Raw genomic sequence first — 14598 nt, forward strand, 5'->3', positions numbered from 1 at the left:
TGTCCTAAAGCATGACATTCCCAACAAATGCTTGCCTACCTAAGCTAATGTAAAATGTTGAATAACTATTCAGTTTGCAATTCACTAAGTATTTCTTTAATACTGAGACAACAAAAATAATAGACTTTGAGCTTTCATTTCTTCTCTCGTTAAAGTGTGTTACAGAAGGCAATTGATAAGGTTTCACAGCAAGAGGGAGTTGGGCATTGCTTTGAGAAGAACATTGTTTATTAGGAAAAACACCAGAAAATCTCCGATTTGGAAAAGCTTTGAAAATTTCCCCAGATTTCTTTGCAGGGTCTGCTTCCTCATGGAGGTTGTCTCTCCCCAAAACACTACTGTTCCCTTCCCACAGAGCCCCATTAGAATTTTGAGAGATGTCCAGCGGCCTGGCCAACGCAGTGCCAACATAGCAGGCCTGGCTGTGGCTGTGACTGTTCCTGTGGGACACGGAGCAGCTCTGTCCCACTCCATGCTGGGGCTTGGCCGGGCTCATCACCCCCGCAGAATGTCCCCCTTCACTTTTGCTCAGTGTTGGGGTCCACACGAGGAGCAAGAGCAGATGGTCTTCACACAGACAGAAGGATGCTGCAAGGGGAAAGGGGGAAGACTTTTTTGTCATGTTTGCTAAGGCTCAGCTGCAAGCCACAGGCTTACACTATAGTGAGGGGGTCCTAATTCAGAGATGAGGGAGCAGCCAGGCAAGAGATGTTCTGCAAGTGATTGCCTGGTAGCGGTACAAAATCTATGTTAGGAGATTTCCAAAGAAAGATGAGACAGTGCCTTCTCCAAAGGGCTCAGGTAAGGACCTTGCAGAGCTTTCCCAAGCTGGCCATGGGATCCTCTGATTTGGTGACCTGGGCCTCTTGCTGCCCAGCTTTGCATGCAGGAACACGTCTCATCCAGTGTTATTTACGGCGAGCGGCTCAGCGCCCAACCATCTGGAGCTCAGCCCCACTAATCATGTCCTCTGCCAAAATAAATTGAACCTAATTGGTTGGAAAAGGAGGAGGGGGAGAAGCAACAACAACAAAATCAACAACAACAACAACAAATACCCCAACTCACCCCAACCCAATACTCAAAACAAATCATTAAGTATCATTTAAAGTCAAATTGCACCAACTGTCTGACTGGGCCTTGTCCAAGTTTGGCCTTATCAGCATTCAGCACCACTGGCCTGGGATGGACGAGGAAACACAAAACAACACTTAAGTGGAAGCCAGGGAGAGAAGGCCCATGTTCTTGTTCACTCTAAGGCCCTTTATGCTCTTCTGGAAGATAGAAAAAAATATATCTAACTGAAAAACAGGTCCATAGATTATCTTTGCTTAATCTGGCTAGAAGATATCTCTCTCTCATTTCTGCTCTTTGCAGGCAGTGCAGGAGCTCACACCTCCTGGCACTGGGATTGGCGTGGTGCTCAAAGTCTGCATGACTGTGGGTTGGCTCCGGGCTTTGCTGCAGCTCTCTGTGAAAAAGCCACCTTGCAGCCCTCCTCCTGGCCCATCCCTTCTTCCGTGGAGGAGCTCATGGCCATCCCTTAGAGTACATCTTGGTACCAGGATATCCACAGGCACTTCCTCAACTCGGGGTGATACCAAGGGAGCAGAATGGCCAGTGTGCCTGCACCTTGGGGACCTCTCTGCCTCAGTGGTCTTCTTCTGCCTCGGGGGTCTCCTGTTGCCTCCTGTTCTGGTGGGTTTCTCACACCACCTCATGACTGCGGGATCTGATCTTCCTCCAGTGGTAGGCATGGTGGCATGGTTGACATCTGCTGCTTGTTTGTTCTCTTGCCGTCTCCCCGTGGGACAACCATGTGCAATGAACTTCTCTGTGTTGTTTTGTTTTCTCTGTGTGTGTGTATACATATTTTTATATGCATATGCGGAAACGCAGATACAGATACAGGCATGGATTTCCCAGCTCTTGCCTTCCCTCCCACTCAGATTAATACCTCTGAGCATTCCGCTCGCTCCCCAAAAATAAGAGCCAGGCTGTTTGGCTGCACACTCTCCCATCCCCAGTGTATCCTGGCCCTGGATCTGTGTTTTAAAGAATGCAAGCACGGAAAAATAAGTCAATGTGTCTTACACCTACCAGGTGGGGTATTTGGTCTGGGAAAGTGCTTTGGAACGGTTTTTCTTACTAGGCAGGTTGCAGTTTCCAAAATGCTGTGGTTTCCCCTCAAAAATCTTTCCATCAGAGGACTTTCTCTTAGCAGTAGAGGAGATGGTGCTGTTGGGCCAAAGAAGAGATGTTGCCATCCGGGACCCCTCTGCTGGATGCAGTGTGTTTCCTGAAGCAGAAGTCTTTGTTTCCCATCCCAAGGCTGTGGCTCAGATGTGATGATAAGGTTGGGTTCAGACGGGTGTGTGCCCACACCTGCCTGTCACCCACTGGAAAGGCTCCCTGCTCCCACACGCACAGGACTCTCCCTGACCCGTGGGTTTCTTCTCTGCAGAGGTTTTTATGCTTGTAACCAGATGGGTACAGCGAGGGAAGTCCCAGTTGAAAGCTGTCATAAATTATTTTGCAGACTGTGATCTTCCCTAATCTTCCTGCTTTGTCTCAGAGGTGATGGAAATCCTCTAGACTCTTATAGGAGGAACATCTCTTGGGACATCTCCTAGATGTTTCAAACAGCGCTAATGGGAAGACACAAATGCTTTGGATGCTGTGACTTTTTTTTTTTTTGCCTACAAGCCAGCACTGCTTTCCATGGATAAAGATAGGCCACCTCACCAGAGGGAGAATTGCCCAGACATTGCTGACAAGGTGAGAGATGTTTCACCTATGCTTCGAAAAGCTCTTGGCTTCTTTTTCCCTCTCCGGTGTGCCTTATCCATTCCCCGTCTGGAAACACTTTCTCCTCTGCTCTCTGTGAACCTCCTCCACAGAGCTCAGTTCCAGTTCTTGCTTTTCCATTTTCCCTGCCATTTCCTCTGCCATTATTCCAGCTATAAAGGACTTCCCAGTCCCCTCCTCATCCAACATTTTATAATCTCATCCAAAAGTGACTTAAGCTTCATCCTTAAACCAATGCCGTCCCTTGGAGCCCCTGTTCCTTGCAGGGAGGTGTTGCTGAACTCCATACCGGTTAGAAGCCTCCTCCTAATTTTTACCCCAAATATTTTCATACAGCAACTGATCCCCCATTTGTTCTCATGCCAACAGGATCTTTTAGCTTGGATAGCTCTTCTCCCACCCCGGCGTTCATGCCTCTGGTGTATTTACAGACAACAAAGCTATGCCCTCTCCTCCTTAGTTTTGCTAGACTAAACAAGCCAAACTCTCTTGAATGTGGGTGAGAAACACATTCCAGAGACCCGCCGAACCTGGGACACTGACGGGAATGGCTGCTTGGGGGGGTCCTTTGGGGCCCTGCGATGCTTTTATTTTAAGTTGCTGGAAGCAGGGTGCCTCTCTGACTGCCAGAACAGCTCATCTTCCTCCATCCCCATCCTTGGGCAAGTCTCCGCCGTCTCCTGCTGGACAGTTCCCCCACTCCCGGCCGCGCTCTTCCTCCTCCAGCCCCGGGCTCGCTCTCCGACCTCCCTCCACCGAAAGGAAAAGGGCTCTGTAATCAGTGGGGCTGGTCATTCCCTTGCACATATGAATTTATTCAGCCAGCACACAGTAAATGCCGGCTGTCTGGGGGATATTCGTGCTGCTCTCATATTTGATAAGGGCATAACCAAGAGTCTGCCCCATGTCCTGCAGCTGTGAGCTCTGCCTGAGCTTATCTCTGTGCCACCCCTTCCAGAGTGAAGGAGTTTTTATTTAAGCATTTTTAAGGGGTAAAGTTAAGGGATGGAGAAGAAAACAGACATATGCTACAGGTGCCTTTCCCTGGGCTCAGAATAGCAGTGCAGACAAAAGGTCTCGTCTTCCTTTTGCTCAGCCTGGTCAAGGCGCTTGGCCTGGTGGGTTTCGCTTTTCAAAAGGCACTTTCCAGCTCCCACAAAGGAGAGCGGATCTGGCTGTCTGGGTTTGCAGGAGGGCGGGCGTGTGGTGGGGAAGGGCCCAGTTTCAGTGCATCGGGGTTTTTTAACCAGTGAAAGGATTGCCGTCAGATTTTGAGCTGAAATACACCTCGCTTGGGGGACCACTGGCCTCTCGGTAAAGACAAGGTTTTGGTCAGCTGCAGCTGCAGTGCTGCTGGCTGGGGTGTGCAGACCTGCCCGGGCCACGGCTGTCAGAAGCGCTGGGGAGCAGCTGTGGTCAGCTTTCTCTTTTTGCGATTTCCCCTTTTTTGTTATGACTTCTTGGCCAGGCTGCATCCCTGACCTGTAAGGCTCCTGCAGCAGCCTGCGGGCAGCGGCACGTAGAGCAACACATTCATATCGTGAAACCATACGGAGCGCTGCAAAGTAACAGCCTTCCTGAGGGCTCTGAGTGCGTATATGTGTCTGTGTGTCTGTGCATATACATATGCTGGTGTTTCAAAACGTGATTTAAGAGCACAATGTGTGAGGGGAGTTCAGTGGGGAATAAAGAATAGGAAGAAAACTATAAATACGATGAGTTTCAAATCTAGGACTACCTTGCTTCATTTTAAGAAAGCCTTGGGAACAGTGCATTTCAGCTGTGGCTTAATATATATTTGCCAAAGAGTTATACTTAATTTCATACACCACATTGTTCCTACAGAGCACCAAAAGCACTTTACAGAAAGACAGCAAGCTATTGAATCAGGTTTGAAGCCTGGAGCTGTATCCTTGAGACACTCTTTTTTTGAGACAACCTTGGCCTAGACTATTTTAAAGCGGCACGAAACTTAGGTTGGTGATGTCTCTTCCCTAGCACAAAAGAACTCTCTACAATAGAAGTTTGAGCTGTACCCTGAGAGAGATAGAGCTCTGCTGATCCATGGCTGTGAGATCCCTCAGCCCGTGATCCTTACCCAGAAATCAAGACCTGGAGAGAGCCTAAGACTGTCCAAAGCAAATCCCTGTTTTTTCTCACCCACGGCCCAGGAGTAATGAAGACAAAGCCATATGTGACAGGTATTTGTTGCCCAAGAGTAAAGCACAGAAATAACATGATGAGCAGGCTGATGCGAGAGCCCAAGAGAGAATTAGACACCCCGCACAGTGGCACATATGGGACATGGACATCCCTGGTGGTCATCCAGCAGCCGGGATCCAGGTGTCCTGATCATCATTTGTGGTGCATGGGCAGCTTTCAGCAGTTTATGGAGAAGCCTGTTCTGCTCACGAGAGCTTCGGAGCTGGAAGCCAGCGTCCTGTGCTGCTTCAGGGTGCCGCAGTGTAAACTCAATGGGTTTCTGACACCTGCACCGTGCAAAACATGGCAGTTTCAGTTCACAGTGGCTTGGGCAATCACTTTCCATTGCCTTACCTTTATGCTGGCTTGAGTTTTGCTTTCAGTTTGGGGTTCAGGCTCACCCAAAATCTTTGAGGTGAAATGAGCTCAATAGAAAGTAGCATGAAAGAGGACACTACCCGGATTTCCTCCAGCCTGGGCCTGCGTTCTCTAGAAATGCGCATGAAACTTTGAAATTGGAGGCTGGTTCATGTTTTTAATAATATTGTAAACAAAAATATGAATCAAAACATTTGCTACCTTCCAAGCCATGACAGAAGAACTCATTTGAATGCATCCCTGCAAATCTTAAAAGCATCTTGTCCCTTTCGCTCTAAAGCTCCCACTGATTCTGCATGGGCAGTATGACTGCTGTGACTTTTCCTCCTGAATTGGATTTGGTTCCAACATTTCTTCTTTTAGTTTTCAGTGTACGAGCAAATCATCTCCTCCTGTTGGAACCAGTTATCACCCTGATAGTCTGAGGGGTGAAGTCTGAATTGAAGTCATAATTTAGCAGCTGTGTGATTTCCTTTTCCTTAGTATTTGTCTTGAGTGGTCCATCAAACCTCAGATTTTCTTACAGACTTCCTACCTCTGATCTCCTGTAGGAAATTTTGGAAATTTAGCTTGATAACTTTATATCCTTGCCCTTCATGTTTTCTAGCCAGCCTCCCAGCTGCCTCTGACCTGCTATTTGCTTCTTCATGGAGTCCAGGCTGGAGTTCCAGGCTGGAACTCATGTGATCCAACAATGTTGTGGCCTTTAGCAATACCGCTTCTTGACACATTCTGCTTTCTAGAAGCCGGTTCATGCCCTGTGGTTGTTACATATATCCCTAAATCACAACAATGGGCCCACAGAGCGATGCAGTGGATGGGTGACCTGCTGTAGCGACTCCACAGTTTTAATTGGACTTTAGTAACTTTCAAGATAATTAAAATCCCTTCTGTGCAACCTTTCTATCTTCTGGGTCAGAGAGATTAAAACACAAGCCCACACACACCCGGGGCAGACTTCTTGTTCTAATACCTTCTGAGCCCAGTGAGACAGTTCTTCTGTACTGACTCAGAAGGAAAAGCACACTCTATTGAATCAGCAACACCACTTCCTTCCTTTGCAGTTCTACCATTCACACACTTACCCTGCTCTTCTTGAGACAGTCAGTGAGAGCAGTCCTGAGGAAGGAAGGCTGGAGGTGCAGAGAAAATGTAGCAAAAGAGATATAGGGCAAAATAGACTGGAGGGGGGAATGTAACCTTAATCCTTTGCAGCTAATATCTGTAATTACCATGCTCTTTATTAAGCAATGTAGCTTGGTTGGAATGGTTATCACTGAGCTTAGCATCCTCCCAATAGCTGATGAAACGCATCATGTCACACTGCCAGGGCACGAACGGTGGCTTGAGGGGGCTGCCGTGGAGAAAGGGTCTTTGACCCAAGCAAAAGGGAGCAGCTGCTCTTACTAGGCTATGCCATCTGATGACTCTCGCACCAGACACAGCCGCCTCAGGATGTTTGTCACGGCCAGTCACAACAGCGCCGTGGTGAATAGTTGATTTCCCTTCCCTGCTGCAAAAACCCTGGGCAGCAAGACCCATCCACCAGCTCAGCTCTGCTGGCAGGATAATTAAAAGGTTTCCCTTTTTTCAAGACCCACCATATTATCATGTTGGGTTCTGCTGGCTGAGGGAGGCCTGGAGCGGTACAATCCCACGTGCCAAGGCAAAATGCAGGGGTGACAGCAGGGCTGAATGGTGGTGTTGGCTGGTGCATTTTGGTGGCCAAGGGTCCAACTCTATTGCCTTCCACTGCTTGCAGTTGGGAACTGCACATAGCCTCAGCTGTGATAGGAAATGGGGATCTATAGCTCCAGATGTGCTTAGCCATGGTTGGTACAGGTCATGCCTCCATGTCCCTGGTGCAGTCATTCAATGTTGGATTTCATGCAACCCAGTGGAGAACAGGACAAGGAAACCCCAGATAAAACCATAAAGTTTCACAAGGCCTTGAAGCTCCTTTTGTTGGGATGTTGCACCTTTCCAGGTACTGTTATGGGAGAGGATGAGTTTATAAAGCTTCAGGTGTGGGAAAATGTCACCTGCTGTCTCCACTTAGCCTCAAACCGATGGCACAGGCATGCGTGCAGTGTTCATTATCTGCATCACCAGCCAGGAACCATGTCAAAGGAGCTGTTTATGAAGACAGGGAAAGAAGCCATCTACCCATTTCCCAGGCTTATTGCAGTGCTTGGGATTTATGCGACACAGCTGAATTTGAAGCAGTCACTTGTGGGCCGGTCCTTGAGCTCCCTGCTCACCAAACAGGGTCACGCTGGTTTAGAACTATGGGGGACATGAATGCAAGGGCAGACATGTCTCTAGCTTCTTTCAAGCTAGAGACATGGTAATATGATTTGATTTTTACTTTTGCGAATTCTTCACTACTTTGGCAGCGTTCTGATTTTTTTTACTTTTTTTTTTTTTTTCTTTTTCACTAAACCTCACAGAATCGTGTGAACCAGGGAGCTCAAAAGCTGGGTGAAATTTTTGCCCCGGGCTCTCAACATATAAGATGTGTTCGTGTGTGTGAGTATGCATGTCTTCATATGCACAGATGAGTCATTCTTACTCTTGCTTATGTTATTTCCGGGAGGGGGAAGTGAGGTGGTTTAATCCAAGGTAGGGGAATGCAGCACCCAGACCTCCTGGCATGGAGGGATGGCGTGCATGGAGGGTTTTCTGGCTCGGTGGAGGTGGTTGGAAGGGGAACCTGCTGCCACTTTCCTGTTGGAGTGGTGGGCAAAGCAGCCCTGTGCCCCCGGTGCCTCGTCTGGTCAGAAAGCGGCAGGCGTGTCTCATCTCCGTTCCCTCACTTTCCGTATGTCACTGTGGGCAGAGGCAAGACTCAGAGAGGAAACCGCAAGTGGTCTGGGCTGCCGAGTCTCAGCAAACAGCAGAATGGGCTCCAGGTGCAGCCGGTTTGCTTTCCGAAGAACCTGGTGCATTGCTCTCTGTCCCTCTCCTGGGGAAATGTCACCTCCTGCATGTTTGCTGAGACATGCCACCTTCCCCTGCCCCATCTCCCCTTCTCCTCCCACCACCTTCTCGAGTAGAGACTGACCTTTTTTGTCGCCTTGTTGTCCCTTCTCATTAAACCTATCTGATGGCTGGCAGATTTAGGGCTGGCAAAAAGGTGCATGCCCAATAAAAACTGACCCAGATTGTCACCCATGATTTGTACTGAACTCAAATGGGACCGTTCCTGAGGCTCTCAGTTGTTTAATTCAGTGTAAGATGAATTATTTTTAATCATCTCACTCCTTCTGGATCCTGGCTGGGGACAGTACTGTCTATATTATCATATATTAAAATGGAACTGAGGTTGGAAATACACACCAGCAAAGCAGGCTGTTCCCGGGGTAATTTATGGCTCATCCCATAGCAGAGACCAGTGAAAATCATACAAGAAGGTGTACCCTGAAGAGAAGGTGAGCCTGAGTCTGGAGGATCAGAGTGCAGATCGGATTTGGATAAACTTTTTAGGCCCAGATCCATTGGTGCAAACACCATGGGAGTCAGAGGAGGGAAAACAGGCCAGAACCTGGCTCAGACCTTTGGTTGTCACCCGTCTCCAGTGGCTGGGAAGGGGAAGAGCGGTGCTGCCGGCTGAGCTGGAGGTGGTGTGCTGCACTTCCAGGCACTCACGTTGCACCCCTGGTTTTGTCACATGGCCTCTCTGTGTGCGGCAGGTGCCTCTGTGCTTTCAGCCTGTTCATATGTTTTGTGTCCCAACATTGTGTGTCAGCGGTGCAGACTGTCCTGGCTCCCCAGCTGTCCTCCTCTTGCCCCAGAGCATCGCCCTCGTTACGACACGTGTCATGTTTGGAAATGTTCTCTCCGCATTTGGGGCAGACGTACATCTTCTGTGGCGTCTTTTGGGACTTGTGTCTTCTGTGACATCTTCTAAAGGAGATGGCACACAAGTCCTCTTAGTCCCCTCCTTGCTCCTGTGGTTCAGGACTTTGCAAAAGCCATTGGCAGCTTTGTTTTCGTGCATGTTACTGGACATCTATTCAGAAGTATCACAAGCAGAGGCATTTCCAAAGAGCTCTCAGGCATTAGGAAGAAAATAAAGTCAGCAAACAGCTCTGCTGGACTCTGAATTATATTTATTGCAACCCTACCTCTTCCCTCTCCAAGAAGATGAGATTTTCTTTGGAGCAGGTTGTTTCTGCCTTCTGGGAAGAGGAAGCAGGCTGAAGCTTCCTCTGGGCATCAGTTTAGGAGCCATCAATAAGATGAGTAGTACAAAAATAATTTGTTGAAGTTGCAGCAGGCACCTCAGTCTGAGGACAAACACCCCAGTCGCAGCCCTTGCTGCCATACTGGGAGCACTGGGATCCTCACAGTGACATGTATGACTGCCCAGGGCTGCTCCAGAGTCAGGCAGGGACTCTGCAGGCAGGATATCCACAGGCCTATGACCAAGAGACTGGACTCAGCGGGGGACATTCCTTCTACATCCTTTTCCATAGAAGGTCGATCTCTGGAGCACCATCTGGATGCCTTACCTGCAGCACTGGGAGCTGCAGCCTGGTATAGCTGTCTGTGGCAGCGTTCATGGGGAGGTACCCAAATTGTAGGAAATGGTGGGACTCACGTGCCAGCTTTGCTGCCTGCTATAGCGGCTTGCTGGAGAAAGTGGTGTTTCACTTGAATTGTAGAGACTTGGCAGATCATAGTGGGAGGTGCAGAAGCTTTGGTGCAGGAGGACCTAGGAAGGCACTTAAGGTCAAGACTTTTAAGAAGTCCTGGATTTTTTTTGCAGTGACATACAAAAGATTTTCATTAGTGTGTAGATGGACATAAATGGCTTTGCAGTTTTTCATGTCATTCTAGAAAGTCCAGTTTACTTTCCCTTAACTGGTGGAGCCTTTTCCAGGCACACAGAGAGGACAAAAGAATTAATTTCACTGAGTTATTTCCAAACAGCATCAGAACATGCCTTCAGAGGATTGATAGAGGAGATGGAGAACCTTGACACGGTGGCCTGATGAAGATCAGAGATGTCTTGCTAATGTGGTAAGCCATGGCTGTGATTTTTCTAGTCTTTGTGAAGGTTAAGGGGAGGTCAATGCACATGGATGTGATAAGGACACTTGTGGTAGATGTTCTGAACAGCCAGAGAGCCTGGGCTGATGCAACTGCACAAGAGCACGTAGTTGTGGATGTATAGTGTTCCAGCTCTGAGCCTAGGGCCATGGTAAGAAATGCATATGTCTGAGCAGAAGGCCTTTATTAAAATGACCTCACCCATATGTATACATTTTAATCATGTCAGTGAATGCCTCCTGTGTTTATTTTTAATGCAGCGCTTGTTTTGATGTTACAATTGTGACGGTGTGGATCTAATGGCGGTGACTCTTCATCTTAGGCCTCAAATCCAGAGCTGAAAGTGAAAAGACACTTTGCATTACTTTAAAATACAAAAGAGAATGTCCCTAGGCAAATTAATCCTTCATTTCCATTCTAGACTGTAGTCAGCTGTCTGCTGCCTGGAATCCACAGTGCCCAAGTCGCTCTGGAGGTCACCTGAGGTCCCTTCTCCTGCAGCCTCCTGCAGCCGACTGATAGGTGACAGAAAGGCAAACAGACCTTTGGGAGGAGGTTCACTTATACCCTGAACTTCAGTATGACCTCGAGGGTAAAACACAGCCTTTGCGAGTCCTAACTTTTATTGGAGGGGCTATTAATTCCCTCCTTCTTGCCCTGGATAGCTCAAAAAAAAATCCCCAAGAGGAAGGCATAGACCCTAATACCCAGGTCTAGCGGGGCTTTCTGTCAGACACTGTGATGCTGGAGAATCAGTTACAGTAGCAGTTCCCACCAGCTTTTCATAGATGAGAGGTGTTAAAAAAAAAAGAAGTGAAAACTGAAAAAAGATCAGCAGAGACGTTGGCAGCCAGTCTGTGCCATGGAGCCTCAGGAAGACCAGGGATTTCTGACTTCAGCCTTGCGCTCTCTCCTTAAACAGTAGCGTTGTCGCCGGGTCTGCAGAGATCTCGCAGTTTTGTAATGCACGACGTGTGCCGGTGATAGACAGGCAAGCCAGCAAGCCGAAGGCAAGCTGCCAGCCTTCCCTTCACTTTGAACGCCCTTGGCTGTCCCGAGACTCGTTCCAAAACATTTAAATTGCTTAAGTGTGCAGCGATGTGTTTTAATTAATGCAGAAGAAGGGGGCAGTAAAATACAGGTCCCTTCAGTGCTAATTTGGCCTTGTGGTTGAGGCACAGGTGCTAGAAAGCCAGGAGTGCCTGGATCTGCCTCTGCCTCGTTGCAGCAAGAGCAGTGCCGCAGTTTTCCCAGCCTTGGTGGGGCTGACGGTGCTGAGCTACCTTCGCCAGGTGCCTGGGACACAGGGTACCGCGGGAAAGGTGACTATAATACACAAATATTCATGACATCTTCTTGGTGCTCTGTCTAGGAAACGAGCTCTGCAAAATAAACATCAGGTTTATTATTAAACAGCAGAACCTGGAGACTGAAGCCGCCCTGTGACACACTTTGTGAAAAGCTTTAGTAAGTGGCAGAGTTTCCTCCAGAGTCCTCTCTCCAAAGCGGGGCAAGCGATAGCATCACACGAAGAGATTGCCGCTCCCATTGCGCAGGTGGGGAACACAACCGTCACACAGCTGCGCGACTTGCCCAGGAAATGTGGCATCAAATCAGGGCTTCACATACGCTGGCTGGAGGCTCACAGTGGTGCTTTACCCCAGGACCATCTTTCATTACAAAAATCCCCCATGCAACCTATGCATTGTCCTGGAGAAGGGATATTTCTGGGTCCCTTATTTTCCCTATGAGCACAGTGGGAAAAGCAAAGAAGAAAACTTTCTGGGTCATAATTAATATAAAAGGGATCAGATGATTTTTGAATTTTCAATGGCACCTGGATTATTAGGGATTACATGTTGGCTCTTGGAAGTGGCTCAACTTCAGCAGCTACATCCTAACCATGATTCTTTAACAGAGGGGGGAATATCTTGACTTGACCGTATGGATATAATGCCCACTGCAATGACAGCGAGGCTTCCTTCCGAGAGACACTGATATTTTAAGCGATGGCTCAGCCTGCAAAGCAGTCAGAAGTTCTGGTGTTAGCTGACCTGGCCAGCCAATGACCCTACTGTGTTTGGAAATAAAAGGTCAAATTCTCCGCCAGGCTGCAATGGTCTGGGACATTTTTGTAAGAGATTTCCCTTTAGAAAGCCACCCTAACTGGATCTTCTAAGCTCCTCTGATCCCCAGAATCTGAATGGCAGCTAGGAATGGCTTTGATTTTGTAGAAGTTTTATTGGGGAAATTTAACCAGCACCTGCAATTAGTCAGCGTGAGTCTTACCAGAATGGTCAGTTCCTTAATTTAATGAGCATTCAAACAGTGATTCATTTCAAAGTGGAACTTCGTTATACTGCTACAGAAAGAAGAAATGACAGAGAGGAACAAAGAGAATGAGGAAATAGTTGTTTTAGGCTGAAAACAGAGCAATATATTCCTGGAAGTACACTTTCAGCCCCTATGCAGGCCTGTCTCAAGCCAAGGGAGGAATCCCTGTGTACAGTTGGCTTCTATTTTCTTAGCAAAGTTGGTCTGGCCTCATCTTTTCAGGCCAAAGCTCTGCAAGGCTGCAGGTTCTACCTAACACTATGTCCCAGGCCGCTCTGCACACCAGAGCCACGCAAGGAGCATTTTTTTCTGCATTTCCTTCTTCCGTGAAAGCACTAACAGGTTAAATGCTTGCATAGAAATATAATAATAATGATTAATGCATTCCTGCCCAGGCTCTGGCCACTCTTCTGACATAATCTAACCTTCTTCAAGACTATAAATCCTTTGCTCATGCCGATGGGTGTTCAGTCCTGCAGTCTGACTGAAGTCAGGAGGAGAAGAAAGTGTTGCACCTCTCACAAGATGAAATCCACCCATTTTTCACCAAGTATATGCCTTCCAGAGTTATAAAAGCAGTGTAGCAACTAAGCCTGTAAATAGGAGATCAAGCTGAGAAAGGAGAAAGCATTCATTGCCTGGGAAAAAGGCCTGGCAAAGCTCACGGTGGTGAAACCAAATGGAAATGTTGCAAACTTTCACCTAGAATAAACAATTCGAATCAGCTGGAAGCGCTTTCCATCGCACTGGTTCCCAGGAATGGGGTTGCATCATTTTCTTGACACAAGGCTGCCAAAATCTGTAGCGACATACTAGAATCCTGCTGATTAGCCAAGCTCTTGGCACACTTGTATGGCCAGAGAGTTTTATTTATTGTTATTTTTCTGGTACGAATTGCTGGTAGATTAAAAATGGGAGGCAGGCAACACAAATACGTATTTATTTGGGTGGAGAAGACTTTGGCTTTAGGGTAGAATAATGCGTTGTGTTACGTGGCAGCTTTCTGTCGGAGGACCTCAGACATGAAATGCCATTATTAACCTCCCAGCATCGTCTGTGGCAGATGAGACATGCTCCATTTCTCAGATGGTCAAAAGCTGGCCAGAGATATTAAGCACCGAATGCTCTCAGATCCCCTTGAGTCAAGCCTGACTTGCTTCTCCATGGTTCTGAGGACCCTGGTCCATGTTTGTGTATTAGCTTTTGAAAGCTGCCTGCGGCATGTGCAATTAGTAGGTGCTCTGGTTGAGGAGTTAGTGCCATGCTAGGATCAGAGCTCAGGAGCTCTGGCTTTCTAGCTGCTTTGCTACGTGTCAGATTATGTTTGGAAGCAGGGACACCATCCCTTGGTGTTTTCGCTTCAGAATTATCCTACTGTGAGAAAATCCTTTTTTTTCTTTTCTCCACAAATGTCATCTTTCGTTTCACGTCTGTTCTTCAAGCAATGCCTAACCCATCTGTCTAGTCCTCGCTGCTTCTGTTCTTGGTACACACAAACCAGGAGCTGGAGCACCTCCTTCACCCACCTCATCTTTACCAGTTCTCCCAGAGTGCCTACTTCTTCTTTTCACCCTTCACTAGCCGAGCCAGCATCCTCCTGTTGTTCAAGGCAGCCTTTGTACACACTTCCTTTTTCTCTGAAACTCTAGCAACGCAAGAAGTATGAGCTCAGAAAAAATTAAATAGCAACGGCGAGGTTTCCCTCTCTCTCAGCTCTTTCTTCAGTGTGGCTTCCTTTGGGAATCCAGTTCATAATTTCTTGCCATTTGCGACAGCATCCTAGGAACCGAGCTGCAACGTAATACATCTGGGGCTAAGTTT

This window comes from Chroicocephalus ridibundus, chromosome 6 (assembly GCF_963924245.1).
Source record: "Chroicocephalus ridibundus chromosome 6, bChrRid1.1, whole genome shotgun sequence".
In the NCBI taxonomy this organism is placed as follows: Eukaryota; Metazoa; Chordata; class Aves; order Charadriiformes; family Laridae; genus Chroicocephalus; species Chroicocephalus ridibundus.